A 22876-nucleotide genomic window follows, 5' to 3' on the forward strand; every position below is an offset into this window, starting at 1 on the left:
TGAAAGTGACTCAAAAGGCCCTGGCGGCCAGGATACACGTCTTCAGCAAGGAATACGTCTCGGAAGTGTTTGTACAGAGGTAAGCCACTTAGACACTAAGATAGTTTTTTGGGTAGTTTCCCCTATTTTCATACTGTTTTCTAGTAGTGGTCGTCGGAACCTAGTCCCCTATATAGGTTCCTTTTTCCCCTCGTGCTTCCAACCTTCGGTCCTTAGTCCCTGCAGGACACTCCCACCTCCTAAAGTTTAAGTCTCCTGAGAAAGTAGTTCTAGGTAAGTACTCTGTGTTGGAACAAATCACAAATTTTTAAGTAATTTGTATTTTTCCTAACATACTTACCTAGAACTACTTTCGGGTTATGGCCCACCCATCCTTCCCCGAGGGCCCTGCAGGGCTGAGGAGAACCTTTCCGACGAAACTTACTGAGGAGCACGACCTGAGCTAGCACGCTTTCCGACCCCGGGTCGCCCCAGGGCACGTATCACTCCGCCTGAGGTTGCCCCATAGAAAATGGGAATAGGGTAAACTACACACATGGATAGTAATAATAATAATAATAATAATAAAGAAGAAAGGGGGTCTAAAGTCGAAGGAGCTACTGTATGCGCGTTATCGACAGAACTACTAGAATGGGCTGCAAAAGAAGGGATCGAATTCACAGCAAGGTTCATCCCAGGAAAGAAGAACGTCCTGGCAGACGGCCTCAGCAGAGTAGGCCAGGTGATAGGGTTAGAGTGGACTCTACACCCGGGAATAGCTCGGGCAGTCATACTGAAGTGGGGTTCTCCGGTAGTGGACCTTTTCGCCACATGTCTGAACGCCCAGCTCCCCGTGTTCTGTTCTCCAGTGCCAGATCCGTCAGCGGCGTTCGAGGACGCCTTCCAACACCCTTGGGACGGCCTCGATGTGTACGCCTTCCCTCCCTTCGGGATGATCAGATAAGTCCTCAACAGAGTAAGAGCAACAACCAACCTCCGGATGACTTTGGTCGCGCCTTGGTGGCCGGAAAGGGAGTGGTTCGCAGACCTAAAAGAACTGGCCCTTCTACCTCCTTGGCCGCTCCCGGACAGGCCAGACCTTCTCCGTCAGCCCCACTTCCAAAGGTTTCACAAAAACCCTCGGTCCCTCCGCCTTCACGTGTGGAGGTTATCGAGCGGCTACTGAATAAAGATGGATACTCATCGAGGACCGCGGCTAGGATGTCGGGTTACTTAAGGCGTTCCTCAATCGCAGTCTACCAGGCAAAATGGGCAGTCTTCTCAAAATGGTGCACTTCCCGGGATATCAAACCCTTGGGGGCTTCGATTCACGACATAGCGGACTTCCTGGTGTACCTCAGAGACGATGTGGGCTCTTCCATTCCAGCCATAAAAGGAGTACGGGCAGCGTTAGGTCAAGTCTTCCTTTTAAAGGGCATTGATTTGGGAGCCTCCCGACACATCTCGATGCTCATCAGGAGGTGAGGGTACCGCAGTGGGACCTAGCCAGAGTACTCAAAGCCCTGTCAGAACCGCCCTTCGAGCCCCTCAAGGACATCCTGGATAAGGAGCCCACCCTCAAAACAGTCTTCCTCTTGGCCCTGGCTTCGGCAAAGAGAGTTATTGAGTTACACGGACTATCGTACGAGGTCTCACACTCAAAGGGGTGGCGTGAGGCTTCGTTTAAGTTCGTTCCTAGCTTTGTGGCCAAAACACAGAACCCGGCTTGTTGGGATCCTCGATTCGAGGGCTTTTCGGTGCCAGTGATCCCTTGGTCAGACAACCCTAAAGACTTGCTCTTAAGCCCGGTCAGAGCAGTAAGGAAATACCTTGAAAGGACATCCAGGCTCCGACCTTAGATCAAGAGTTTATTCGTTTCGACCAGACGGGTGAAGAAACCAGTCTCCAAGAATTCAATCTCCTTCTGGTTACGCCAAGTGATCAAGAGGGCTTACGATGCTTCAGGAACCCCTCTCTCAGGCAAGCCAAGGCCTCATGATATTAGGGGTCTTAGCACCTCCCTAGCGTTTGAAAAGATAATGGCCGTGGGCCAAATCCTGAAAGCGGGTACCTGGTCCAGACAGTCCACATTCACGGAGCATTACCTGAAGGACTGTTCTAGGAAATCCTTGGATGGGTTTGCCCTTGGCCCGGTCATTTCGGCCCTTCAAAAGATTTAAGGTCATGGCCCCGGGGAAACCGGGGGCGGTAAGCCAAGAGACACATGTTCATCCGTTACCTTTCCCCTTATCATCCTTCCCCTGTCCCTTAATCCCCTGTGTGAAAGTGACTCAAAAGGCCCTGGCGGCCAGGATACACGTCTTCAGCAAGGAATACGTCTCGGAAGTGTTTGTACAGAGGTAAGCCACTTAGACACTAAGATAGTTTTTTGGGTAGTTTCCCCTATTTTCATACTGTTTTCTAGTAGTGGTCGTCGGAACCTAGTCCCCTATATAGGTTCCTTTTTCCCCTCGTGCTTCCAACCTTCGGTCCTTAGTCCCTGCAGGACACTCCCACCTCCTAAAGTTTAAGTCTCCTGAGAAAGTAGTTCTAGGTAAGTACTCTGTGTTGGAACAAATCACAAATTTTTAAGTAATTTGTATTTTTCCTAACATACTTACCTAGAACTACTTTCGGGTTATGGCCCACCCATCCTTCCCCGAGGGCCCTGCAGGGCTGAGGAGAACCTTTCCGACGAAACTTACTGAGGAGCACGACCTGAGCTAGCACGCTTTCCGACCCCGGGTCGCCCCAGGGCACGTATCACTCCGCCTGAGGTTGCCCCATAGAAAATGGGAATAGGGTAAACTACACACATTTCTGGTCGGTTGGGAAAGAGTTACTAGTAACTCCTAAGAAAGTAGTTCTAGGTAAGTATGTTAGGAAAAATACAAATTACTTAAAAATTTGTGATATTAATAGAATTAATAAAATCATCCTAATTACATAGTTAGGAAGATACACTTTCATGAACTGTTCAACTGGCTCTAAAATCAACCAATCAAGGAACATAAAACCTTAAAAAAGACTTATTACACACAACTACATAACTATATAAAAGACTCGATAACTAATGTACCTAGTCACCCGCAGGAGATGATGACCACCCATCCAGACCAGCAACCAATAGACCAAACGGATCAATGGGTCACCGGCAACTGAACAGGTAAGCCCTCATTCAAGCTTGGTTTTGTCTTAAAAATGTATAAAGACTCCAAGATTCTCAGCTGGCTGATGCTACTATGTCTGTCCGTAATTTTGAAATTTTCCTTAGAAATGGCATGACCAGATTTAAATGCGTGGTCATAGATAGCTGAAATTGGTTTCTTACTTAAAGGTATATTGGTTCGTACCGATCTCCCCATGTGCTCTGAAATCCTACACTGAAGCTGTCTAGATGTGCTTCCAGTGTAGCACTCATTACAGAGTGCACATTGAAAAGTGTATATGACACCGGAACACAGGGGAGTAGATAGACTCTCCTTATATTTAAACAGTGAGCCAACTGAGAACTTGTTAGTAAAAATTAGTTTTAAATCTATGTGGGGAAAACATTTCCCCACAACACTCATAACCTCTGTTCTTAGTCTCTCCGAAACATAACCATAGTACGGAAAGGAGAGACATAACTTTTTCTTACTGACTGTTTGAATTGTTAAATTTTAACTGTAAATTTTATCTAAAAACTTCTTGACTTGATTATAATAGAGGTTCAGAGGGAACCCATTGGTAATAAAAAATTATTTTTCAATATTAAACTTACCCGATGATCATATAGCTGCAACTCTGTTGCTCGACAGAAAAAACCTACGGGCGGAATACGCCAGCGATCGCTATACAGGTGGGGGTGTACATCAACAGCGCCATCTGTCAAAGGTACTCAAGTACTCGATGTCAACAAAGAACCAATTTTTCCTCTGTCGTGCCAATGGCAGGACCTACTAAATACGCCGTCCCTAACTGGATTTGTTTTCACAACGATTTGGTGAAGTACACTATTCCAGTTTTGAGCTTTCGCTATGCAGGGGTTTTATCTTCATTTCAAAACTTGAATTCGTTTTCGATAGATTTAATTATGGTGACGAAGAGAGTATGGACTCTCTTTCACTTTTAAATGGCCGACCCTTCCCTTAGACGGAAGTGTGTTTAGGTTTTTGGTAATTTTGCTTAACACGTTATAGATCCATTTATTTATATCTCTCCGCCTTTTTAGGCCTCTTCGGTTAACTTTCCAATTATTATAAACTTATAAAAATAAATTTTTATGTTTGTTTATATGCGACCTTTCCTAATAGTAGGCGGTCCTAACTTGGAACCGAAGTTAATTTACATTGAGCCCGTTTTATCGTATTTAACCTTTAAAGAATTTAATACTTTTTTAGTTTTAATGTTTTATGGAAGAATTTCTTTGATAGTCTCGTACTGTTTTCAAAGATGAACTAACGTTTAGTTTTTTGTCTCCGCAGTTGTTGACGTTCAGAACGTTCAACTTGCGCTCTATCGTTACGATAGAGAGAGAGTGTATCACGGTTTCACTTTGCAGTAAGAATAAACCGATTCTAGCGTTTCGTTCATTCTTTCTTAGCTTAAAGAGTTTAAATTCTAAATAAAGGAACTTTTTATTTGGGAAACCTTTCAGTTTTTTCCTTTAGCAAATAACATGTTTTAACGATATATAATTGGGCTCTTCTCTTAGGTGCTAATTCAAGAGAGAAGAGAGAGAGAGATAGAGACGGAGGGAGAGAGAGGAGAATAAACGTTTCGTTCAAGCGGGTAACGTTCTCGTTTTTTACTCTTCTCCCTAGTCGCTGTAGGGGAAGAAGGTAAAACGTTTCTAGGGTTTTATTCTTGTTCCCAGGCTTTATGCGGTGAGAGATTGTAAACGTAGTTTATTTGATCTAGTGTTTAGTCTCTTTTCCAGCCACTGAATTCTTTATCTTTATTTATGTTTTTCTGTTGCATTGTAAAACTGTTTTCGCAATGACTACCTTTTAATGAAGGATAGGATTGCGTGTTTCAGGTAGAAATCAGTTAAAGTTTCGATTTCAGTGAAATAAGTGCAAACAGAAAATCAAAAGTGATAAAGTGATATGCGCAAAGTGTTACAGTGTTGCGTCCGAGGGTTCGTCTGTTCGTGCCAGTTGTTCACCTAGTCCGGGACCTCTTACAAGCTCCCAAGCCCAGGGGAGAAGTAATGTCGAATGACTTATGGGTTCCACAGGCCTTGATCGACGAACAGACGTTTTTCCCTCCTTGGTTTCGGGCGTATCTACACACGTTTGCCGACGTGAGATCGCCCCACCCACACAAAGACGAGAGAGCCCATTTATTCCTCGTCTGCGGAAGAGGTTTCTCGTAAGAAACCATGGACCAAATCTTGCAGCTTTTAAGTGCAAGTCGGTCCCTTCCGCGCAAGTCCAACGGCCTAGGTGTAGCCACTGGGTCAGTTCGGACTCGCTGCAGTCATCCGACGACTGCACACCTCCCAAGAGAGGCAAGGTGGTACCGCAACAGGCAGTAACTCCGTCTGTTGCCGCACCAGCTGTTTTAGACCCTCAGTCACGACGGACAGTAGCTCCGTCTGTTGCCGTTTTTTGTAGACCCTAAGTGGTCTTTACTGCAGTCTATGCAGACTCAGTTAGCTGCGGTTATGCAGGAGTTTCGTGCGGAGAAGGTTGACACTGCTCTCGTTAGCCTACAACCTGCCACTGTTGTGCACCCAGCTCACGCTGAGGCTGCCTGCTCCCACACTCCGGCTGCGGAGAGCTCCACCTCCGATGCGCAATCGACCCTGCCAGACGCATGTTAACGTTAGCCGACGTGCGGCTCCCTCCGTTAACATGCGTGAGCTACCGCATCAGCAGTGGGAAGGTGGAGTCAAGCTGCCGTGTTTTGACGCGATGCGTTAGTTTCCGCAACCCACGGCAGTCCCCACCACGCACCACCACTCCGCTTTGGTTGTTGTCTACTCCCACACTCCGACTGCGGAGAAGGTTGACGATGCACCCGTTTGCCTACAACCTGCCACGGTTGTGTGCCCAGCATGGCTGCCTGCTCCCACACTCTTGTTGTGAGAGCTCCTCCACCCATGCGCAGTCGACCCTGCCAGACGCATGCTGACTCCCACAAACACACGGAGCACTCCGTTGCCGTGCGTGAGCTACCACAAGCTGCCGTGTTTTGACACGGTGTGTCAGCCTCCGCAACCCACTGTGGTTACCGCCACTCACCCGCAGCAGACTAGTCAGTCAGGAGTTGAGGCTTCCCCACACAGCTTTGGTTGTTGCCAGCTCACAGACTGTCAAGCAGTTACATGACGTTGCCTTCTGGTCTGCTACTAATGCACCAGTGCTGTATGTCCTCACACACCTGTTGTGGTTGACAGTTCAGTTTTTGACAGTTCACAGACTGTCAAGCAGTTACATAACGTTGCCTTCTGGTCTGCTGCTTTTGCACCAGTGAGACCCTCACTGAGATAACCTAACTTTTCTCGGACATGGTTCCTGTAGATGAGAAAGTGCTGTTCTCCCTCCTTCTGATATTCCTTTGAGGACTCTGTCATTTGGAGAGGAGCCTTAAGCTGCTTAACCTCCTATGGACTTTAATTAAAGCATAACAAGGCTTCCAGGGATGGTAAATGGTTCCGCTTCAGTCGCTAACCCCGTCTGTTGCCACACCTGCTCCCATAGACCCTAATGGGCTTTGTTGCAAGACATGCAGTCCAAGCTTGTGTCCTTGTTAGAGGATTTTTTACGGAGAAGAACCTTCTAGCCAACAACCTTCCTACCGGTTGGTTGTACGCCCTGTTGACGCTGAGGTATCCTACTCACGTCCGCCAGTTGAGATGGTTCCTCCACCGGTGCGACCCAGTGTGGGTTGCCAGTCGCACGTTGACGTTAAGCGACTCTCGGAGGTGGTTGTGGACGTTCAGTGTGTCACTAGGAAGACGTTCAACAACCAGCAGAGATGACTTGTTGTGACGCAGTGCGGCAACCTCAGCAACCCTGTAGGGGGTTGACTGCACAACCCAGACAGTCTACACAGTTTCGGGTTGACGCTGTACTTCCTCGCGTCCCCATGGTTGACAGTTCACAGACTGTGCAGCAGTACCATGATCTTGTGTCCGGCTCCGTCACGCATCCACCAGTGCGACCGGATTCAGCGAGTCAGACGTTGCCCACTCCGTTGCCGTTTCCTCATCAGTTTCGGATGAGGAACCCTCTGATGAGGACATTGCTGAACAAGACGATCAACCCCCAGCCCTGCTATCCATCCAGAAGATGCTGAAGAAGGAACACTGCCCTGTCAGGCTGTGGATGAGTCTGGTTAGGACACTGTCATCCGTGGTTCAATTTGTGTCACTTGGAAGACTACACCTCCGTCCTCTTCTGTATCATCTAGCTTTTCACTGGAAAAGGACTAGACGCTAGAAGCGGTCTCGATCCCGGTTTCCGGAAAGATAAAGTCTGGTCTGACTTGGTGAAAGGACTTTATCAACCTTTGAAAGGGTCTTCCCCTGACTGTTCAGACTCCCAACCACGTTCTCTTCTCGGACGCATCGGACGTAGGCTGGGGTGCGACATTAGGCGGTAGGGAATGCTCGGGATTATGGAACTCGAGTCAAAGGACAATGCATTTCAACTGCAAGAAGCTTCTGGCAGTACGTCTGACCTGGATAAGCTTCAGGTCTCTCCTTCAAGGCAAAGTGGTGGAGGTGAACACGGTCAACACCCTGCTTTGACGTACATCTCCAAGCAAGGAGGGACCTACTCTCTGACATGGTACGAGTTCGCAAGAGACCTCCTCTCCTGTTCAACAGGTCTAGACTTTTCACTAGTAACGAGGTTCATCCAAGGCAACTTGAATGTCATAGCAGATTGTCTCAGTAGGAAGGGACAAATAATTCCAACATATTGGACCCTCCACAAGGATGTATGCAAGAGACTTTGGGCCACCTGGGGCCAGCCAACCATAGATCTCTTCGCAACCTCGATGACCTAGAGGCTCCCAATACTTTGCTCACCTATCCCGGACCCAGCAGTAGTTCATATAGATGCCTTTCTACTAGATTGGTCACATCTAGATCTATATGCATTCCCTCCGTTCTAGATTGTCAACAAGGTACTGCAGAAGTTCGCCTCTCACGAAGGGACAAAGTTGATGCTAGTTGCTTCCCTCTGGCCCGTGAGAGAATAACTCACCGAGGTACTTCGATGGCTAGTAGACGTTCCCAGAACACTTCCCCTAAGGGTGGACCTGCTACGTCTGCCACGCGTAAAGAAGGTACTCCAAGGCCTCCACGCTCTTCGTCTGACTGCCTTCAGAATATCGAAAGACTCTCGAGAACTAGAGGCTTTTCGAAGGAGGCAACCAGAGCGATTGCTAGAGCAAGGAGAACATCCACCCTTAGAGTCTACCAATCGAAGTGGGAAATCTTCCGAAACTGGTGCAAGTCAGTTTCCGTATCCTCGACCAGTACCTCTGTAACTCAAATAGCTGACTTCCTCTTATATCTGAGGAAAGAACGATCTCTTTCAGCTCCCACTATCAAGGGTTACAGAAGCATGTTGGCATCAGTCTTCCGTCACAGAGGCTTAGATCTTTCCAACAATAAAGATCTACAGGACCTCCTTAAGTCTTTTGAGACCACGAAGGAGCGTCGTTTGGTTACACCTGGTTGGAATTTAGACGTGGTTCTAAGATTCCTTATGTCAGACAGGTTCGAACCACTTCAATCAGCCTCCCTGAAAGATCTCACCTTTAAGACTCTTTTCCTGATATGCTTAACCACAGCTAAAAGAGTCAGTGAGATTCATGCCTTCAGCAGGAACATCGGATTCTCATCCGAAACGGCTACATGTTCTACAACTTGGTTTTCTAGCCAAACACGAGCTGCCTTCTCGGCCTTGACCAATATCGTTCGATATTCCAAACTTATCGTATGGTTGGAAATGAACTAGAAAGAGTATTATGTCCTGTAAGAGCTCTTAAGTTCTATTTTAAAAACCTTTACGAGGCCCGTCTGAAGCTTTATGGTGTTCAGTTAAGAATCCATCTTTGCCTATGTCAGAGAATTCTTTATCCTATTTTATCAGACTGTTAATACGAGAAGCTCATTCCCTTCTGAATGAGGAAGACCAAGCTTGGCTGAAGGTAAGTACACACGAAGTTAGAGCTGTCACAACTTCCGTGGCCTTTGAACAAAATAGATCTCTGCAAAGTATATTCGACGCAACCTATTGGAAAAGCAAATCAGTGTTCGCGTCTTTTTTCTTAAGAATGTCCAGTCTCTTTACGAGAACTGCTACACTCTGGGACCATTCGTAGCAACGAGTGCAGTAGTGGTGGGGGCTCCACCACTACAATTCCCTAATTCCAGAACCTTTTTAATCTTTCTCTTGAAATATTTTTGGGTTGTCCGGAAGGCTAAGAAGCCTTTCGCATCCTACTTGATTTGGCGGGTGGTCAAAATCATTTCTTGAGAAGCGCCTAGATTAGAGGTTTTGATGAGGACCTTTAGTATGGGTTGCAACCCTTCATACTTCAGCTCCTAGGAGTCGCTCAGCATCCTATGAGGATCGCGAGGCTCAGTAAGGAAGACGTACTTAAAAAGGCAGAGTAATTGTTCAAGTCGTCTTCCTTACCAGGTACTTATTTATTTTATGCTTGTTATTTTGAATAACTGCTAAAATGAAATACGGAATACTTAGCTCATAATAATGTCAACATGTAATGCTGGTCTCTACCCACCCCCCTGGGTGTGAATCAGCTATATGATCATCGGGTAAGTTTAATATTGAAAAATGTTATTTTCCTTAGTAAAATAAATTTTTGAATATACTTGCCCGATGATCATAAATTAAAGGACCCACCCTTCCTCCCCAATAGAGACCCAGTGGACAGAGGAGAAAATTGGTTCTTTGTTGACATCGAGTACTTGAGTACCTTTGACAGATGGCGCTGTTGATGTACACCCCCACCTGTATAGCGATCGCTGGCGTATTCCGCCCGTAGGTTTTTTCTGTCGAGCAACAGAGTTGCAGCTATATGATCATCGGGCAAGTATATTCAAAAATTTATTTTACTAAGGAAAATAACATTTTAGAAAATTTTCTTCCTCATGAAACGCCAGATAATTTGAACATACATGATAACATCTATATAACAGTGTACAGTATTATAATCAAGTCAAGAAGTTTTTAGATAAAATTTACAGTCAAAATTTAACAATTCTGTGAAAACCCAGTTGGTAATGGCTTCTCCAGGGTTTAGCTTTAAGAACTGTGGAGTACTTAAGATTCCCTAAAGTTACAATTTCATTAGTAGAGTACTTTATAAACACCTCCAAGGAAACTTCCCTAGGTAGAATTCTGTAAATGTATATGATTCAAAAGAAGAAATATCTAAAGAGATAATAAGGGTCACTTTCCTGTAGTGCATAGAATGCCATAAGGACTCTGTTTTAGTTTTTACTGGTGGATCATAGTCTAGTTTTCCAAACTATACCTGAAGTGTTATATTACCTGAACATGTGTCATTTTTACAGGTGAATGCTATGCAATTTTAATGGCAGTTAAGGAAACTGTTCGGCTACCTGATAAAGATTATTTTCGGGCTCAGGCCATGTTGTCCTGATGGAAGGTTCCTTCAGTTGCTTCCTAGGGTATAATTGACTATAGTGGATATTCCCAGAGAATTAAACTAAAGGTCTTCAGAATTCTAACTTCTGGCGCGAATATCCTTAAAGTTGCCTTTTAGGATATCGCATAATAACAGGGGACGTATTCTTGACACGCCACAGAGCTATCTGCACCCCACATAGCGTTTACGCTTCGAGGGGGAAGAAGTGGCAAGATAAGGGAGGAGACGTTACAAAATTCTCCTTTTCCGTTACTGTCATGGGCACTCGGATGATGTCATACCCGTCGCCATCTTGGATGACGTAGTATCCGCCCGCCATCTCCATTCCTTTCGCTGTAGCGTCCTGACCAGGTGTTTTTTCCCAGTTCTTTCGCTATTTTGGATATCATGTTGCAATCTTCAGCTTCTTCTACCTCTGGAAAGTTGAGTATTTACCTCTTATATCGTATAAATGTAGCTCTGACCGTAAAGTAACGTTTTTCTCGAAATAAATAGGGATTTGTTTCATGGCAGAGCTCTTGCCTAGACCAGAGGCGTCTCGGCGCTGTCGTTGGTAACGCATGCTTTATTTAGTTAGCCAGAATGACTTTCCTGGTTTAATAGCTTCTACCTCATTAGCTATTTAGTCTTCATTGCTAGGAATTAGTTATATTATGCCGATGGTATTCTTTAGTTTCGGCGAATGTGTAGCTGATCTGGTTGTCACTAGGCCCCCTAACCTAGATGCCTTAGCTTACTTTCATGCATGATATAATAAGTGTTCCTGGTGTTATTTAGCTTGAATGAAGATACTGTATTAGGTAAATTATACGTATAAGATATTTTGATTGCATATGATTTCCTCTTCCAAGATCGTATACGAAGAGTTTCGATGAATCAGGTAGTCGATCTCTATGTCACTAGGCTAGTAGCCTTGTGGCTCTAGTATATTTTCACACATATCCCCAGTTACCTATATGTATAAGGTAATCTCTTCTTCCCTCTCCGGGTAACCCGCTGTTACAATCCTAGCCGTTCCTGCCTTGAATTGTCATTCTGGTAATGTTAGGCTAGGGTTTTTCTGCCCCTTTCCAAACCATGGTTGATGAGTTTGAGTTTGGGTCAGAACCTCAGAGTACCTGTCGTGTGCCTCCAGCTACCCAACAAGGTGAATGTACTCTCCTGTTGGACATGTTTGGTTAGCATAGGGGGCCTTGCCCCCCTAGATTGCACCTGGAGGGATCATGGGATCCCCTTCGCCCTGTAGTCTAGTGACTGGTCCTGTGCTTGCGGACTCTAGTATAAAGGATATGAATATCCTTTGGCCTAGGTTAAGCAAGCATGGGGATTCTGTTTCTTTATAATTTAGGACAGCTTGATGATGCCAGTCCCTTTACTGTACTAGCCCACCCTAGGCTGGAGAAAGTACTCTCCCTACACCTGGGATGCCGTTGGTACTGAAACAGCGTTCCCTTGTTGACATGACAAGGACGGCTTACACCGGCTCCTCACACACCCTCCACAGGACCCTTTCCCCTGCCCCTCTCTGTCCTTTGGTGATGGCCTAGCCTACACACCTCTGTGTCCGCTTTCCTACAATCCCACCGAGTGCCGGCGAGTTGTAGGGCCAGCCCGGTCTTTTGCCTGTTAGGTCTAGCCGTTCAGCTTCCCTCTTGCACATGACGCTCTGGGATAGCTGTTTCGGCAGGCCTAACTGCCGGCGGAGATCCCCCTTTTGATACTTTAGAGTGTTCTTCGGTCCTCCCTTGGACTGCCATCCGTTGCCCTTGTCCGTCTGTTACCGGCATGGCTGCGGATGGATGGAAGCCTGATCACTTATATGCTCTCCCCTTCCATTTGAACCCTCTTTCCAGAGGAAGGCAGAGTCAGGGTGGCTTCGCCGCCACCCTTTCATCTCCCTTCACTCATTGCTTTCTCTCTCTCTATGGGCTAGTACTGTCAACTACGTTGACTGCCGTCCACTAATCCTGCCGGCAGAAGGCAGGTAGGGTTGGTGGTCTGTCAGCCATTAACTCACTGTCACTTTTTACTACAGCCGGTAGTGTATGCCTAGGCCACTACTCAGCCACATTGCATAATGGCTGGGTTTATGTATCTTCAGTCGGTAGCCCGCCGACTGCTGGCGTACCGCCGGCAGTTGGAAGGGTCGCCGGCAATTCGGCAGACCGCCGGCGATGCAGAAGGCTTCTTCACTACCCAGCCACATTGAATGATGGCTGGGGCGGCTTAATGTGCCGGCGGGCTGCTAACCATATAAACATTGAAGTACTGTGCCAGTTGAGTTATCCTAAAGTACTAGCCTTGCCGGCGGCATTTCGGTAATGTCTATTGTATGGGAGTATACAATAGCCAGTACATCTGTGGTATTGCTACATACCTCAGACAGAAAATTATGGTATATATTTATACAATAGATATGTTTCCAACATACTCTGTGTGTCCATGCGCAGTCCCTTGTTGAGACCTACCTGAATTGGGGGACTGACTTCCCCCCTTTTCTCTATTCTGATTGTTCATCAGCTCCTCCAATTCTCATTATTAATTCCTTGGAAGTGTGTGTTGTTTACACTACTCTACCCCTACGGGCTGGAATCTTCCATTAGGCCTCTTACAAAAGACGTCCTAGGATTAATAATGGGAAAGGTCACAGCAATTGGCTGGGCGGGATTCACAAGTATGTGTCTTAACTAATTCATTTCCAGCTTACCTATTTTAAACTTACATTAAGAAAGGATTTTATATTATAATAATTAAAATGATTTTAAGCCTACTGTGATAGACTTCAATATACTCATATTCTTTTCCTCTTTTTACAGGAGTACGTCCAGTGTGAGAGTGCGTTCTGCAGTGTGCGCCGCAAGGACTTTATGGACATCTGGGGTGCCGGACGCACTCCCGTTGCTCCATTACAAAGGGGTCTCTGAAGTATTGGGACTCACAGGCATGTACCACGTGCAAGGACCTGTTGCATGAGGGATTTGAGTCTTCCCAGTCTGCGGAGTCAAGGGATACCGCTCAGGAGATACTACGCAAGTGGGTGCGTGGTTTCCAGAAGAACTCCACAGGGCTTTATCTTCCTAACAAGCGCATGAGAGCCGTGCTTTTCCCTAGGGCATCTGCGGATGCCGTAATCCCTCAGCCTCGCCCTGAGATCCTATGCATCCAGCTGTCGGTGGATTCGTACGTCTCGGATGCAATGAAGGACATCCACATAGAGGATGATCGGATGTCGGAGGTGTCAGAGGGCACCGAGAAGGACCTTTTGGCCGATGGTCAAGAAGAAGAGTCTACGGTGGCTCCTGAGTCGGAAGAGGAGGATGTGGCATCCCTCTCTGTGCCGTCGACTCCTGCCCCAGAACCGGTACCTTCTACATCGTCCACTCCTCTATCTACGAAGTCGGACGATACCATGGCCGCCATTCAGGCCATGATGGCGATCTTCGACGAGAAGATCAAGCAGAGGGATGCGGAGTTCAAGAAGGAGCTTCTCCGCCTGTCGCTTCAACGGGGGTCTCAGAAGAGACTCAACGTCAAGGATCTTCCCTCCTGCTCAGAGATCAACCCATGGAAGCATGCCGAGTACATGCCTATCACCAACGGCAAGATAGTCATCTCGGACAAGCTGGGCGCCATCCCCATCGAAGATGTGGAATTCTGGCCAAACTTCGAGTCCTACCCGGTCTCAAGATGGAACCTGCTTCCAAAGAAGAAACGGAGCCTAAGGAGGCCATAGTTTTTGACCACTCCAAGGCTCAGGCGCTGTTCGCTGGCTGCCTGAAGGACAGGGGTCACATCAACTCCAAGGTGGCGTCCCTAAGCAAGAAGCACCCATCTTTTCTTGCGCCCAATACCACGGTTTTTCCCTTTGCGGAAAAATCCTTCAAGGCAGTGGAAGCGGGGAAATCTTGCCCTATCTTAGAGGAGTGTAGGCCCCTCTCCCTAGCTCTGCCACCTGATGACAAGGACTGGAAGGACATCTAGTTGACCTTTTCAGTCGGGAAGTTGGAGGCTGACATCGCTGGACGCCAGTTCAGCGATAACCTTCCCAAGTTATCCAAGTTTCTCCTCCGTAGAAAACAGGATACGAAGGAGAGACTGGCCTCTTCTCTCTCCCTCCAAGTGTCCTTGGAGACAATGGCCGGGGAATAGAAGACCCCGGACATGTTCATGGTCCTAGCCAAGATTCATTTGGCAACCCTGACTAAAGACTTTTACAGCTTTGTCAGGGCACGACGGGCGTGTAGGGAGTTCGTGTTTGCGTCTGCGACCATCAAGCACGAACCTAGGAAGTTGATTTCTTCCAATATATGAGGAAACGATCTCTTCCCCTCTGACATGGTCAAAGAGATCGTCGACAAGGCCGCCACGGAGAATAGAAACCTTTTCCAAAAGTGGGGTACGTCAGCGAAGAGGAAGTCTTCTCCGGATTAGGGTCCCCAACCTAAGAAGACATTCAAAAGACCAAGGCTGCCCCCTTGCCTGGCAAAACGCCAACTTCCCGTGACTGCAACGCCACAGCTAGTGGCACAAGCCCAACCCACCTTCCAACTGGTACCCCAGCAGGTGGTGACTCAGTCACTAGCCTTTACTCCCGCTTACAAGAGGCAGACTACTACCTTTTGTGCCAGAGGCAGAGGCTCAGGGAGAGACTCCTCTAGATGCCCCTCCAAAGGGAGAGGAGGTAAGGGGGCAAGCGGTCGAGGAGGCAAGTTCTCCAGAAGTAAGAAGTAATGAGTTGCTTCCGGTAGGAGGAAGACTCCGTCTCTTCCGGGATCGTTGGACCTTCGATCCCTGGGCCCACAGCGTTGTCAAGAACGGACTAGGCTGGAGCTGGAGGACAGTACCACCAGCATTTCCTCAATTCTTCCAACACTCCACCCCCGTTGTGGAAGAATATGTCTGAGAACTCTTGAACAAAATGGTGATCAAGAGAGCAAAGTCCATCAAGTTTTAGGGAAGCCTGTTCTGTGTTCCCAAGAAAAACTCAGACGAACTCAGAGTCATCCTGGACTTTTCCCCTCTCAATAAGTTCATCGAGAACAAGAAGTTCAAGATGCTAACCCTTCAGCACATAAGGGCCTTATTGCCCAGAAAGACATACACAGTCTCCATAGACATGGCGGACACCTATTGGCACATCCCGATGAATCGCCAGATCTCCTCCTACCTACGATTCAGGCTTCAAAAAAGAAAGTACATTTTCAGAGCCATGCCCTTTGGGCTGAACATAGCCCCAAGGGTCTTCACGAAACTTGCAGAGACTATCGTTCAACTACTACGCCTACAAGGCGTCCAGGTAATGGCCTACCTGGACGATTGGCTGGTGTGGGCAGCATCGGAAACGGAATGCCTGCAAGTTTCCAAGAAAGTGATCCAATTCCTGGAACATCTAGGATTCAAGATCAACTCCAAAAAGTCTCGACTATCTCCAGCTCAGATGTTCCAATGGCTAGGCATACATTGGGACCTACAGTCACATTGTCTCTCCATTCCGTTAAAGAGGAGGAGGGAAATAGCGAGGTCTGTCAAAAGACTCCTCAAATCCAAATGGATTTCAAAACGACAACAGGAGCGTGTGCTCGGCTCCCTCCAGTTCGCTTTGGTGACAGACCCAGTGCTGAAAGCACATCTAAAAGATGCATCAGGAGTCTGGAGAAGATACGCATCAAACGCTCGATGAGATCTCAGAAGACCACTCCCGTCTCGGCTTCGATCACTTTTCAAGCCATGGTCAGAGGCCAGCAAGTTCAAGAGGTCAATGCCTCTACAACTGCCTCCACCCTCAGTTATCATCCATACAGATGCATCACTGGAAATATGGGGGCGTCACTCCCATCAGTGCAAGACTCAAGGAACTTGGTCCTCCCTTTTCAAGACATTTCACATCAACATCTTGGAGGCCAGGACAGTCTTCCTCACACTGAAGAAATTGTCTCCTCATCCCTCAGCCCACATGCGACTGACTTTGGACAGCGATGTGGTGGTCAGATGTCTGAATCGCCAAGGCTCACGATCGCCTCAACTCAACCAAGTGATATTAGCCGTCTTCCGTCTAGCGGAGAAGAAGAGATGGCACTTATCAGCAGTTCACCTTCAAGGATTCCGCAATGTGACAGTGGACGCTCTATCCAGGATAGCTCCGATAGAGTCAGAATGGTCCCTAGACGCAGAATCATTCTCCTTCATCTTACGCCAAGTCCCGGAACTGCAGATCGACCTCTTCGCAACGAGTGACAACAAGAAATTTCCTCGATATGTGGCCCCGTACGAGGACCCTCATGGGGAAGCAGTGGACGCCATGTCCCTGGACTGCAACAGATGGACCAGGATTTACCTGTTCCCTCTGCCCAACCTTCTGCTAAAGGTCCTCACCAAGATGAGATCTTTCAAGGAACGAGCAATTGGTTCCCCCTGATTTTGGAATTACAACCGAAGCTGATTCCACTGCCGGACTCAGTTTTGTCTCAACAAGTTCAGAAATCGACTGTCTTCGCATCTCAGAAAACCAGAGCTCTTCATCTCATGATTTTCTCTCCCTTGCCGTAAAGAAAAGGTTTTGAATCTCAAAGAAAAGCCTAGACTTCTTGGAGGAATATAAGTCAAAATCTACTAGAGGGCAATACGAGTCATTTTGGAAGAAATGGGTAACCTTTGTCAAGGCAAAGAATCTGAAGGAAATCTCGATGGATTTTTGTTTGTCTTTCTTTATTCACCTTCATGAACAAGGTTTAGCAGCCAACACGATCTCTACGTATAAATCTGCCCTGACAAGACCCTTGCTGTATGCCTTCCAAATAGACTTGTCTGACGAAATCTTTAATAAGGTGCCGAAGGCCTGTGCTAGACTTAGACCAGCGGCCCCTCCGAGACCCATTTCATGGTGTCTTGATAAAGTGTTACATTTTGCCTCAGGCTTGGACAATGAGGCTTGCCCTCTGAAAGATTTGACCCAGAAAGTTATTTTCTTGTTTGCTTTAGCCTCGGGGCTAGAGTAAGTGAAATTGTGGCATTATCTAGGGAAGAGGGCCACGTCCAGTTCGCTGAAACGGGTGAGCTCACTTTCTTTCCTAACCCAACGTTTCTCGCCAAGAACGAGTTACCCACTAAAAGATGGGGTCCCTGGAGAATCTGCCCTCTGAAGGAAGATGTCTCTCTGTGTCCAGTGGGGGATCTAAAGGTCTATCTTTGCAGAATTTAAGACTTTGGGGGAGGACAACTTTTTAAAGGAGAAACATTGGGGTCAAACCTATCACTTAAACAACTACGGGCGAAGATCACCTACTTCATTTTCAGAGCGGATCCTGACAGTACACCTGCAGGTCATGATCCTAGGAAGGTCACCTCTTCACTGAATTTTTTCCAACTAATGGACTTCGAGAGTCTTCACTTGTTTACTGGATGGAAGTCATCCAGGGTGTTCTTTAAACACTATGCGAAGCAAGTACAAGAAGTCAAAAGATACGTGGTGGCGGCAGGTAGTGTACTAAAACCTGCCGCTTAGTGCTGCGAGGAACAGTGAATTTTATGGGACTTGAAATTCTAAGGGTGTATATGTATTAGTGTGCTACTGTTATTAACACACATTGAGTATGTGTTGTTTGAGATGTTGAGTCTTGAAATAAAGTCAAGCATGTTAACTTTAAAATGGTTTATTCTCTAAAAACAACAGAGTTAACATCTCCATCACAGGAGTATAGCTGGTTTGGTCGGATGACCAATTCAGGTGAAGTATAGATAAGAACTGCCTAAAATATCGATATCACAGATATCGTATATTTAGTTATCTCAGCATTTAAACACAATATGTAAACTTTACATTAGTCTAGGAAGACACCTGCATCCGGTGGCGACACAATCTTTCACACGGTATGCATTTGTGTTTATGCTTCATAAAATGTTACATTGCTGAGAGATGCAAAATGCATCCTGTTATGATTTTGTCTGACTACAGCAAATCTCACGCTAGCTTCTTCTTCCACAATGACATATTACGTCATGTGTTTTAAACATGTAATAACTAACTATTACATTAGCTCGGCCAGCTATCTCAATTTTTTTTTCAAAAAATTTAACAACATGCCAAAATATGTTTACGAGGAGTGTGACTGGATATATGTATCATTCTTTGTTTAACTTTAGCCATAAGCAAATGAGGACGAATGTCCAAATAGGCACATTAAAAAAAATAATAACAATAATGCATATGAAAAGATATTACCAAAGCAAAGAAAAAAAAATGCATGATAAATACAGATCACATATATGGTACATTGCTAGCAAATGATTATATGGTACCAAAACAAAATACTGATATACATATGATTCGGTAACTTGTTAAAGAATAATTGTTACCTTTGTCAGAAACATAGATTAACACAATACGGTAATTAATAAGAATATTTGTTACCTTGGTAAAGATTCAATTTTAGCGCACAAACACGAATTCCTGGTACGTACACGTACCACGGTTTCGTACATATATATATATATATTTATATATAGGGCTTATATATTTTATTAGATGCCCACAGATTCTGTTATTTTTATTTTTTTTTTCTCTTTTCTTTTAACATTCCGGCTTATATATTTTATTAGATGCCGAGAGAAAAAAATGATTTATTTTTTAAATGTTTTTTAAATGTATTTTAACAATGCAAATGTTCTATAGTCTCTTCAATTACATATTACTAGCGTACTAACTGCTTTTCGTACACACGCTATTCCCAGACAATTTTACTCCTTTTAGCGAATGAAGTGGCCACTTTCAAACGGCTTTAAACTGAATTAAATAAGGAGTTTTGTCTGGACATGGCAAAACGTTCTGTTTTAGCTGCAAACTGTTCCTTAACCTACGCCAAACAAGGATGTTAACGGCGATAAATACCATCACCATCACAACTGTTCCTGCTAGTAGTATGGGGTGAAGAAATTCCTTATAAGTCGGTGACAGTTGGTCCATCTCGGTCAATTTCATCAACCGCTTGGCTACCTGTTTGTTGTATGGGAGAGGTAGTGATGGCATTGTAGTCGTCCACGTGAAGTTCGCTAAGTAGGCTCGTTCTCTGATGATGGTCTTGATCTCGGTCACCATGGAATTAGGGGAAGTCCCGATACAACCATCTGCTGCAACGAAGATTTTGGCATAGGACGTGGATCCGTCCGGGCATGATACATTGAAGCCGTCCTTGTCGTATCGTATCCACGAGCCGTTGTTCAGTCTGCAATTGAACTCATTATTGTCAAAGGGATAAAGCTTATCCAGACAATTTTCACTTATATGGGAGAGAGCACCGTCTAGCACTATACCTAACTCGCATGAATCCATTAAGTTTTTATGGAATTCAAATGAGTCAGCTGTACATATTTTTCTATCCATTGCGTCTGAACAGTGAGTTAATTGATTTAAGTCTTTAATGACCGTATATGTTTCCTTGTCTGGGGAAATCAATACGTGTCCTGTCAAACTGGATATTACTGGATTTGAGTGATTCATCATGAAAGTCGGAAATGGTGATATCCTGTAAGATTGCCAGGCATCAGAAGAATCAAAGGGAATTGTAATCATAATCTTGTTATTTTCAACGCTTACTGTAATTAGGCTGTAATAAAATTCTAACCTACGTGCGTCTAACAAAGGAACATAGCCTAGTTTCTCCCGTCTGTTCTCCAGAACTAACTTTAAGTATTTTATAGGCAACAAATGGGGCGACAGTACACCTTTAGTTGCTAACGTGATAGCTTCTACATAATCTTTTGATTTCTCAATGAAATGTGCAATTCTGTTATGTATGTGATCTATTTTTGAATCATAATACGTTAACGTTGCCAACAAATCCTGTACTTCCATAATGTGACTGATATTACTTGAATGTTCATTTACTAAATCCATAATTTGAGTGATAGAAGCTAACTGATTTCTTAGTTCTGACATAATCAATTCATCTTCATGAGTCAAGAACTCAATTTTCTTATTTTGATTACTAATCTTAAGACGATTGGAAATTCCTAAACCTAAACTTGCAACAGACCCAAAGATGTTTAATGCAGCAAAAATAAACGGGTTTCGTCTTTCTTTATGTTCGTGTCCTACAGTCCACATCAAAAGGTCACGAGCCAAAGATTGTGTCTCGTAAGTCTTATTTTGCAAGTCATCAGATAGCATTTCTGCAACTTTTAGTGTCGATCCAAGCGAACTCTCTGTAGTCAAATGAAAATGTCTTCTATGCAACTCATCTAATGAGACAGCAAACCTTGAAATGGCGCTTTTTAAGCTAGTGACATTATTCTCTGGAAGAAAAATTGCTTGCATATGCACTTCTACAACTACGTTGCTTGATGTAACAAAAACGTCTTCTTGTCTTTCAACTATAGTGCCATATTTAAAATCTATACTTTTAGTTTTAGAGCTCGTCCCACACGAGAAAAATGTCTGAGCGAACAATATCACTCCCAACAACAAAAAAATTCATCTTGGAAACCTGTAACGAGAAAAATATATGTAATTACTCCTGTATTAAGAAGAAAACTTTTAATCATACAAATAAAAACCTTTCCCTCACTTCTTTCCCTCGCTTTTTTTTTTTTTAATTTCTTATGTGAGCCAATGGTACTATTCTCTCATCCGTGGGTTGGGATACGTTTTGAACTCTAAACCTATTGGCCGTTAATGTTTCCAAAATGTTAAATGGGCCTTCAAACTTAGGTGTTAGTTTATAATTGAGTCCTTTACGTACATTTACCTGTATGTATACATTATCACCCACGGTATATGTTTTAGTTGGCTTCGCTATTTTATCATAATTCCTTTTCATTATGATTTGTGATTCTTCTAAATTCTTTCGAAGGATATCATATCGACTTTTGCTTGCATTTATACATTCTTTTAAAGGATTTGATAGATTAGTTGAAGGCGTTAATACATGGAAAGGCGTTCTAACTGGGGTACGATACAATGCTTCATGCGGTGACATTTTAATTGATATATGATATGAATGATTCAGAGTACTCAGTACCGCAGGTATTGCAATATCCCAGTTGGGGTCTGATCCCCCTAGTGTTACTCTTAATATATTTAAAACCTTCCTATTTGCTCTTTCCACTAGCCCATTTGACTCTGGGTGATATATCATGGTATTTATTTTCTTTATGCTAAGGAATTCACACAATGAGGTAAGAAAGTGATTATTAAATTCTCCACCCGAGTCTGAGATTATTATGTGTGGAATTCCATGTTTACAAATGTAACACTTGTAAAACTTCCTAGCGCATTCAATCGCAGTTTTAGTTTTAAGCGCTATTAGTTCTGTATATCGAGTTAAAGCATCTACAATTACTAAGAGGTGCTTATTTCCTCTGTCTGACTCGTAAAATCCTGTTAACAAATCTAAATGTATTCTTTCAAAGGGTTGATTGGGCACGGGATAAGCCCCTAGGCTGACAGGTGTTTTCGTATGCCCTTTGTTTTCCTGACATGTGCGACAATTAGCTATGTGTTTTTTTATATCTGTAAGCATTGTATGCCAATAAAACAATGATTTGGCTTTCTGTGACATTAATGAGAACCCAGGGTGTCCATGTAATGGATTTGCATGCAACCAATTCAGGACAGTGGAAATAAGTGAGATTGGTACTACTACCTGGTCGTTAGTTACATGTGGTGTATTGCAGGTTTTCCTTGTCACGGTCCTACACAGAATATTATCTTTGATTATATAATTCTGCTGCTTATACTTTATATATCCCTTTTCCTTATGATTGCCTTTCAAAGCATTTATAATTGTTTCTATTTTCTGATCTTTTCTTTGCTCAGTCTGTAATAATTCAGCGCTCCAGCCTAAATCTTCTTGTTCAGATATCGTTTTAACAATAGGCATGGATGTTGATATATCTATTAATTTAGCTAAAGGCTCCGTACAAGATGACACGGGTTTGCGTGATAATGCATCCGCAATGATATTTGCTTTCCCAGGTAAATACCCGATTCTTGCGCCAAAATCTTGAATGATCAAATGCCAACGAGTTCGTTTAGGGCTGTGGTTGAAGCCTTTAAAGAACTCGGTTAGTGGTTTATGGTCAGTAAGAACCTTAACGGGATAACCGTATATTATGAACTTAAAATGCACTAGTGAATTAACAATAGCTAGCCCTTCCTTGTCTATTACTGCATACTTACTTTCGGAAGTTCTCAGTTTTCGAGAATAAAAAGCTATGGGGAAAAATTGTTTATCATATTGCTGAAGCAATACCCCTCCTACTC

At 44.6% G+C, this 22876-nt stretch overlaps 1 protein-coding gene across 1 annotated transcript in view; it reads left to right on the plus strand.

Annotated features, from left to right (window-relative positions):
- Window positions 1-22876, plus strand: part of LOC137657787 (uncharacterized) — a 170413-nt gene that overhangs the window by 69941 nt on the left and 77596 nt on the right. The window contains 1 exon segment of the mRNA XM_068392302.1: window positions 3073-3145. The gene's annotated coding sequence lies outside the window, so the exon portion shown is untranslated.

The sequence above is a fragment of the Palaemon carinicauda genome, chromosome 18, assembly GCF_036898095.1.
Source record: "Palaemon carinicauda isolate YSFRI2023 chromosome 18, ASM3689809v2, whole genome shotgun sequence".
Taxonomy (NCBI): domain Eukaryota; kingdom Metazoa; phylum Arthropoda; class Malacostraca; order Decapoda; family Palaemonidae; genus Palaemon; species Palaemon carinicauda.